We start from the raw sequence: 8,755 nt of genomic DNA, 5'->3' as shown, positions 1-8,755 counted from the left end.
TCATTTATTTATTTATTTCTGCTCTGATCTTTATTATTTCCTTCCTTCTACTCTGGGCTTTTCTTGTTGCTCTCTTTCTAATTCTTTAAGTTGTGGGGTTAGATAACTTATTACTAGTTTTTCTTATTTTCTGAGGTAAGCCTATAGTGCTATGAACTTCCCTCTCAGGACTGCTTTCATTGTGTCCAATAGATTTTGGATTGTTTTGTTTTCATTGTAGTTTGTTTCCAGGATGTTTTTTTATTTCTTCTTTGATCTCTTTGGTAACCCAATCATTGTTTAGTAGCATGCTATTTAGTCTTCAATTTTTTCATTTTCTCTTATTGTTATTATTGCAGTTTATTTCTAATTTTATGCCATTTTGATCTGAGAAGATGCTTGATATCATGTCTATCTTCTTGAATTTGAAGAGACTTAGCCTGCATCCTAATATGTGGTCTATCTTTGAAAATGTCCCATGTGCACTTGAGAAGAATGTATATTCTGTAGCTTTGGGGTGAAATGTTCTGAAGATGTCAATTAGTCCATCTGATCTACTGAGTCATTTAGGTTTGTTGTTTTGTTGTTCATTTTTTGTCTAGAAGATTTATCCAGGTATTAAAGTCCCCTACTATGATTATTTTGCTGTCAAATTCTCCCTTGATATATTCCAGAAGGTTTTTTTTTTAATGTATTTGGATGCTCCTGTATTGGGTGCATGTATGTTTATCAGAGCTATATCCTCTTGTATCAATCCCTCTAGTAATGTGGCCTTCCTTATCTCTTGTATGAACTTCACTTTGAGGTCTATTTTGCCAGATATAAGTAATGCTACCTCAGCTTTTTTTTTCTTTCCAATTGCCTGAAAAATAATTTTCATCCCTTCACTTTAAGTCTGTGTGAGTCCTTTGTTCTGAGGTGGGTCTCTTATAGACAGTATATATATATATATATATATATATAATGTTTTCGTATCCATTTAGGCACCCTATGTCTTTTGATTGGGGCATTTTATGCATTTACATTTAAGGTTATTATTAACTAGTGACCCATTGCACGGATTTGTGCACATTGAAGGAAATTAATTAGAAGGTAGCCTGCAGAGTGGGACTGGGCGAGACAGGCTGGACATGCCCTGGAGCCAACCTCCCATGGTCCCTCCCCAGCCAGCCACACTTAGGGTGGCACTGCAGCTCGAAGGGCACCTGTGGAGTGAGCAGAGTCCCTCCAGCAGGTGGGGGTCCCTTGGCCTGGCCTTTGGGGATTGGGCTGAAACCAGCAGTCCAACATCCCTCAAAGGGTCCCGGAGTGCAAGAGGGCACTCTGCAAAGTTGTTGTCATTCAGAGTGTGCAATGCAAACGCAAGTGTGCAGTAAACCAGATTCAGGGCTGACAGTGCCCCAGCAACAACATAACCCACAGCCAAAGGTGGAATTGCACAGCCCCACAAGGAATTGGGCTCCCTCCTCTCTGGTTCTGGGGTGCGTCAACTGAAAACCACCACTGCCAAGTCACCGCAGCTCGGCAACTCCTGTGTTGAGCACCTGCCCCCTGGTGTCAGTTAGCATCATATGTACAGGCCAGTCGGATGGTTGCTTAGCCTTTTATATATATAGATAGGTACTTGTTTGTTGCTATTCTTATCTTTTACATCTGTGTTTCTCCTCTTTCTATTCCTACTTCTTTCACCAGTTTCATTAGGATTTCTTGCATGCTGGTTTGGTGGTAATAAAGTCCCTTAGCCTGCTTTTGTCTGTGAAGCTCCTGATTTCCCCTTCAATTTTAAGTGATAGCCTTTCTGAATAGAGTATTCTTGGATTTAGTCCCTCGGTTTTCATTACTTTGTATACTTCATTCCATTCCCTTCTGGCCTGATGTATTTCTGTTGAGAAATCAATTGATAGTCTAATGGTAGATCCCTTATAGTTTACTTTCTGTCTCTCTATTGCAGCCCTTAAGATTCTTTCTTTGACGTTAATGTTTGCCATTGTAATTATGATGTATCGTGATGTGGGTCTTTTTGGGTTCATATTGTTTGGGACTCTCTGTGCTTGTGTGACACCCCCCGCCCCCTCTCCCCCGCTGTCAGGGACATTTTCTGTCATTTCTTCATATAGGTTTTCTATTCATTTCTCAACTTCTACTGGGGGGGGGGGGGAATCTGTAGAGGCAGAACTTAAATACAAAAAATAGGGTTAAGGAATTGAATGAAGAGGGGAAGGACCATGGTTTAGTATAGAGGAGTGAGAAAGAGAATGAGTCAATAATAAGAAAAAAAATAGAATAAGTTTTTAAAAATATTTATTTATTTATTTATTTATTGAAAAGGAGAATAGAAGAGAGAGCATATAGGCCTGAATTTATGAGGTAAAACTAATTAAATAATTAGGAGAAGAAAATAGCAAAATAGAAGAGGTAAAGGAAAAAAAGTTGAGTAGCAAAAAAGTGAACAGAGATGGGGAAATGGAGTAGGAGCAGGGAAGAGGAAATTGGATATATGAATAAGCCAACAGAGACTACAATAATAACATATCAATAAAGCAGATAAAGAAAATCAATTTTTAACAAGAGGGAAAAGAAAGGAGAGAGAAAAGGTAAAGCAGGGAAAAGAGAAGAAAAAACATGATAAAAAAGGGAGACACAAGGAAGAAAAAGGTGAAAGAAAGAAAAAAAGTAAAATAACAATAACAATAAAAATAAGATAAAATAATATAAATTTTATAAAATAAGATATAATAGTAATTTTTTCAAATTATAAAAATAAAAAAGTGAAGTGTCATTTGCTTCAACTGCATTTCAGTGCCTCATAGGGGCTGGTTTAGGACCCCACTCTCCTGTTCTGTCTGCCGATTCTGGGCTTCCAGTTAGGTAGTTAGATGCTGACCACTGTCAGGCACTGTCTTTGGCACTTAGCTCCCTGTGGAAGCTCTAAGTGATCCACTGCTCCTCTGCTTGTGTCTATCTCCATAGGCCTTAGCTGCAAGCAGGCGGGACCAATCTGCCTGATTTGCCTGTCTGCCAGCTGTCAATCTTAACCAATCAAGTGTCTGTTTCCAGCAGGGCTTTAGGTGGGGGTGGTGCTGTTTCCATCAGATGGATGTTTTTCCCCTGATCTAGGGCTAGAGCTACTGCTCAGCCAGTGACCCAAAACATTACTCTGGCCTTGGTTGGTCAGAGATCCTTGTATGGAGACCAGTGGGGTTGGCTGGCAACCTGAGATTTTATCAGTCTGGTTCCCAGAATAGTGGGGTGGACAGGCCCCTCTTCCAACCCAGTCACCGAGGGCTCTTTGGGGCTATTCAGAGCCTTTGTTTCCTTTGTATTTTCTTTCTTTTTGTTCCTCAAAATGCAGGCAGGGTGTGACAGGCTGTGTTACCTGCCTTGAGGCTACTGGGAGGGGCTCACTCTACAGGAGATAAATGGCAGTTTAGGTTTGGAAGGTTAGGAATGTCCCAATGCCAGAGTCCTGGCCAGTCTCCCTGCCTTGCCTCCCTCCCTAGCCTCTCCTCAAATCTGTGCCTCTCCCTCCTCTGCAGCCTCAGGTAAGTTCTTGCAACTGAAAAATCCTATGTTCTGGGTTTATGGAGTAAAAGCAAATACAAAACAAAAGCAAAACAACCACAAAACTGCAGGTTTTTCTTCCACTGGCACCATGCTGCTCAGGCTACTTTTCAGGCTGCCTTTCAGGGCTGAGGTCTTAGTTCCAGATTCCCCAGACACCAGCAGCCCTGTGGCTTTTCCTTTTCTCAGCTGGGTATCATACCTATTGCAAAGGGATGTGGCTTAGGTGCAATGCAGCTTCTAACTCTCCCTCCAGGCCTGGTGGCCGGATGTCCCTCTCCAGCCCAGATCCCAGTTCCTACCATTCTCCAGGCATCCTTTGCCCTTCTTGTTAAAAATTGTCTCCTCAGCTGTGTCTAATTTGTTAATTCCACGTAGATGTTCTCCAATTTAGTTGCTTTTCCAGTCTGGCCCTAGGACAAGGTGTGTGATACCTGTGCCTATTTGGCCACCATTTTCTTCTCCCCCAGTAAAGATTTATTTAAAAAAGAAAGAAAGAAAATGCCATTTAGGAGTCAAAATTAGAATAGTTATTAATAAATAATTAAGTGTATGTGCAAAACATTGATATGGTGATCAAGAGATTACAAACTGTAATGTAATCACTTAAAAAAATATCCATACCTAAATGGAAGGCAGATCAACAATGAAAAATAAATATACATAACAATAATCCTTTAAAAAAAGAAATGTGTTATTTACTAGCAATGGACTTCGGCTTTCTGTAATACCCTATGAGCCTATAGTCAATGCTTATGGTACAATTTTAAAAACAGATAATGCATACTTACAATACAAAGATGCCAACATAAATTACATGGCATTTATCAAAGCAGACCAGTACAAGAAAAGACACGATTTTCAATTTAAATGCATTAAGATTTGCCTCTCTTAACATTTTCTTGGAAATAAAAGGGAAAAAATTACATTATCTTTTTTTTTCTATTATTTGTGTGTGTGTGTGTGTGTGTGTGTGTGTGGCAGTATTACATATTATAGAAACAATTCACTACTCATGGAAAAAAAGACTCAAGCCAATTTCAGAATATTGCAGATATTAAATACTGCAACTTGAATCTAAGTTCCATAAAATGGTCAGTGAAGAATAGATAGTACATAAAATTGTAGCCTGTATTGGGCAAAAATTTAGTCCTTTTAATAACTAAATTCTGTATTGGCAACACAAGCAGTCAGCCTTATTATTTTATTTTATTTTTGTTACTTTCACCGAAGGATATTTGTTCCCATTGATTTTTAGAGAGAGTGGAAGGGCGGGGAAGAGACAGAGAGAGAGAGAGAAACATCGATGTGAGAGACACCTCAATGGTTGCCTCCTGCAATTAAGGTACTTGCCCTTGACCAGAATCAAACCCACAACCCTTCAGTCCTTGGGCTGACACAATAACCACTGAGCCAAACCAGGGTACAATCTGCCCTTTAAAAGGTATTAAGGAAAACTAGTCAAAATATTGGTAATTTATCTTTTCCAGTATGGTTGTCTCTGAAAATATGTTTTGCAGATAATAATAGTTTGCACAGTTGCACCTTAAAACCCTAACACAGCCATGCAGACAGACAGACTTGCCAGTATGCATCAAAACAGTATTTCACTTCCAATTTCTTAAGATATCTTTCTGCAATCAAACATAAGTATCTTCTTCATCTGTCTGTAGTAAAGCATTTAGGTGCAGACTCACATACGGAATTTCTTGATAGACTGGTTAAAATATCAAAAGGTAAGAATCTACTTTTTCCATAATACCCTCAGAAAGATTTTCCTCAACTATAAAATACCATCTCATAAAGAAAGTGAACTCAAGGCTCAAGGAATAGGTTATGCTTTTGTATTTCTCTCAAAATATGAGGAACTAGCAGACAAATGTAGTAACAGTAATTTATTTTTTAAGCGCGGGTAATATGATTTTCTTAATATTTTTCTCCAAAAGGGAAAAAAAAAAGTCAGCTGAGTTTTCAGGGCATAGAATTTAAAGCTGTTTTCTTATGTTCAAAATATAAAATCAAAATTGAGACAGACCTGTACCAACTAGGATGTACCTCAACTCTAGGGAAACTGTTTTCTTCCTTTTATAAGGCTAGATGGTAAAATGTAAGCATCATTTATATATATATTTTTTTTTTTGCCAAATGCTATCAATTATGGCTATTATGTTATTTCACAAAAGTGCCTGATTTGTCCTCTTTTTGAAGGGTGAGTGAATCCTATGGTTGGCTGACTGCAATGTGTGTTGATTCATTCAGCAGGAGAGTTAAATAAAATACAATTTTACCCACACCAATGCCTTTGACTTCAAAATCCGTTTTCTAACCCTTGAAATTTCAGTATAAACTGTTCTTTCTCTCGTGTGCTGACAGGGAAACCTCGCTGCAGTTAGATTTCTAATACATGGTGCCGCTTCAGTGGCAGGATATCGCTGATGGAACCATTCTAACAGGACTGGAAGGCACAGCCTCTGAGCCTCTGTGCTCATTTGCTTGGTGACCCCTTCAATGAAGGGCGATGAAGTGCTTTTTACTTTTCAAGTTTCTCAGAGACAGAGAGACTACCATAAGCTCTCCGGAGATGGTTTTAAGTGAAGTTATTTTAAAACCACCATAACTTGTCTATGGAAGATGAGTTTTACATAATTGTATCCACTGATGGTGCACCAGCCCGTGTTGTTTCTCTAACTGGAGAGTTTATGTATGTGCACAAACATATCTTTGCTTTAATAAGCTTGGTAGTGTTACTTCAAATAGAAACAAACATAACAGAGGTAATGATTTTGTGACAAACAATTCTTTCCAATTGGTAACACAGGTAATTTATTTTAGAAACAGTGAACCATGTCTACTATATTGTACAACCCCACTGGAATGCAAGTCCTAAATCAGAATGTAAATTACAAGAAATCAGAGATTGTTCTGTCCTATTTACCATTGTATGAGAAGCAGGTAGACTAGCAACTGGCCTATATATGTAGGTGCTCAGTGTGTTGAATCAATGATATCACAATTCATTTAATGAATTGCAAAATTCTTTATTTAAACTATTCTGGCATAGTATTAGTGTTATTTGATTTATTTTTCTTCCTATGACTTTAGAACCTACAATGTAAATTTTTTTATGGCAAATTATGGCCTTAATTTATTTGTCTCTCTCAGTCATTTGTTTTACTATTATTAAAATTATTATTAATATTCACACTAATTTCTAATAAGAGAAAATGAGTGAAGAATAAAATATAGCCCTTTATTTTTGGAATATTCTTCAGATTAATATTGTCTTTTATTTTAGACCAAGCATGTCAAACTCATAGCCCATGGGCTACATCTGGCCCACAACAAATATTTTTGCAGCCCTGCCAATATAACTGTATGTAAGAAATGTTTTAATAAAATTTTTGTTACTTAATTTTTACAATATCCTGTTATACATAATTATTAATAACGAACTACAACGTTCTCTAATGACTGATTACTAAATTATGTTACATTCATTTCCCTTACGTGCCTTACACGCAGGCGCACCATTTCTCTCCACTAATACTAGCAGCAAATATTTTAGCAACAAATACTAGCCACGTCATTAGTCTTGGACTGACTTGTTTGGTGTGAGCAACAGGAAATATTTTGCTTTCGGAAAACAAGAAACATAGGTTTATTTGTGTTATGCTTATTAATTTGTGCAGTTTTCAGTGTCTGGTAAATTAAAGAAAGAATATTAATGTTCAAAGAATATTAATTTTTATTAAAATGTTCTATTGTTTTATGCTAATGACTACTCATTTATTTCAGCCTTTTGTATTCAGCATGCCTCTATCGAAATAAACCTACGTTTCTGTGAAAATTAAAGCTTTTGTTTTTGTTTTTTTTACGGGCCCATAATCTTAAACCTTTTTAATTTGGCCCATGTTAGCCTTTGAGTTTGACATGCTTGTTTTAGACCTGTAGCTGATAGTGTTGTATCGTAAATCAGCGAGATAGATATGAGAGTCCTTAATGAGCCAATTAATTAGGAGTCTTTATTCGCGCGGGCCCAGAGGGAGGTGTTCCCAGATCTCTGAGCCCCAATATAGAGGAAGTTTTCCGAATTTATACTTTTTGAGCTTCTTTGCAGATTTACAAAGAGCTCTGTGTAGGTTATTGTTACAGACAGTTTGTAACCAATACTTGGCATAAGAATATGGGAATTATTATCAGTATCAGTATCAGTATTAGCTTGTTACATCAGATGGCTAGCTTGCAAGGTCAGACAGCAAAGTTTTTATCTTTTTCTATTATTCAAACTAAAACAGTTATTTTATAGAATAAGGGACTATCTAAAAATAACAGAGTTGACCTACAGAATAAGAGACTAAGAATAACAGAGTAGTTCAAACAGCAGTTTCAAACAGCAGTTTTCTAAAGGAGGAATTACTATGCTTCAGATTGAGTAGTCAAGATTAAGATTTGATGGCATGTGATGCCATCCCACTAGGGCTCTGTAAGTAGAGCTACAACATATAGTTTTAAGAAACTATAGATTCATATTAATATCTCAAATTCAAATTCAATACCAAAGGATTCATTCTCAGAGTTCCACCTTTGCATCTTTCTTTTCTCACAGCAAAATGTCACTATATTCATTTATTCCCTATGTTGTAAAATACATACAAAAGTGTTTCAGAATTATTCATGGGTTATTTAGAAAGGTATTATTTAATTTCTAAATATTTAATGTTTTTTTTGCAATATCATTTTGTAAGTGATTTCTTTTTTCTTTTTTTATAATCCTCACCCAAAGATACTTTTCCATTGATTTTTAGAGAGAGTGGAGGGAGGGAGAGAGACAGAGATAGAGAAACATCTATGTGAGAGAGACACATTGATTGGTTGTCTCCCACACATGTTTCGACCAGGGCTGAGGTTCAAGCCTGCAACCTAGGTATAGTCCCTTGACAGAAATCGAGCTGGGGAGAGACCCTTCAGTCTGTGGGCCAACTGCTCTATCCACTGAGCAAAACTAGCTAGAGCTGTTACTGATTTCTAATTGAATGAACGAGCACTTCTTTTTTCTAAGTTCATTATGGATTTTTTTCTATTGCTATGTACTCAAATGTATATACTGACCTTGCTTCGGTAATATCTCCTAGTGTTTTAATACCATCCAGTAAATTTTTCATTGCATTGAAAATTTTCTCCTCATTATGTTCATGTTTTTCTTTAAATTCTTGAG

The 8,755-nt window shown here is 37.1% G+C and overlaps 1 long non-coding RNA gene across 1 annotated transcript in view; it reads left to right on the top strand.

The window, feature by feature from the left end:
• Window positions 1–3,202, top strand: part of LOC106727963 — a 13,789-nt gene extending 10,587 nt beyond the window's left edge. Inside the window, exon 3 of the long non-coding RNA XR_001364197.1 lies at window positions 3,120–3,202. This is a non-coding gene — a long non-coding RNA (uncharacterized LOC106727963). The remainder of the gene's footprint in view (window positions 1–3,119) is intronic.
• The last annotated feature ends 5,553 nt before the right edge of the window (window positions 3,203–8,755 follow it).

Source organism: Myotis brandtii, unplaced genomic scaffold (assembly GCF_000412655.1).
Source record: "Myotis brandtii unplaced genomic scaffold, ASM41265v1 scaffold508, whole genome shotgun sequence".
Taxonomy (NCBI): Eukaryota; Metazoa; Chordata; class Mammalia; order Chiroptera; family Vespertilionidae; genus Myotis; species Myotis brandtii.
This window is presented reverse-complemented; position numbering and strand designations above follow the sequence as displayed.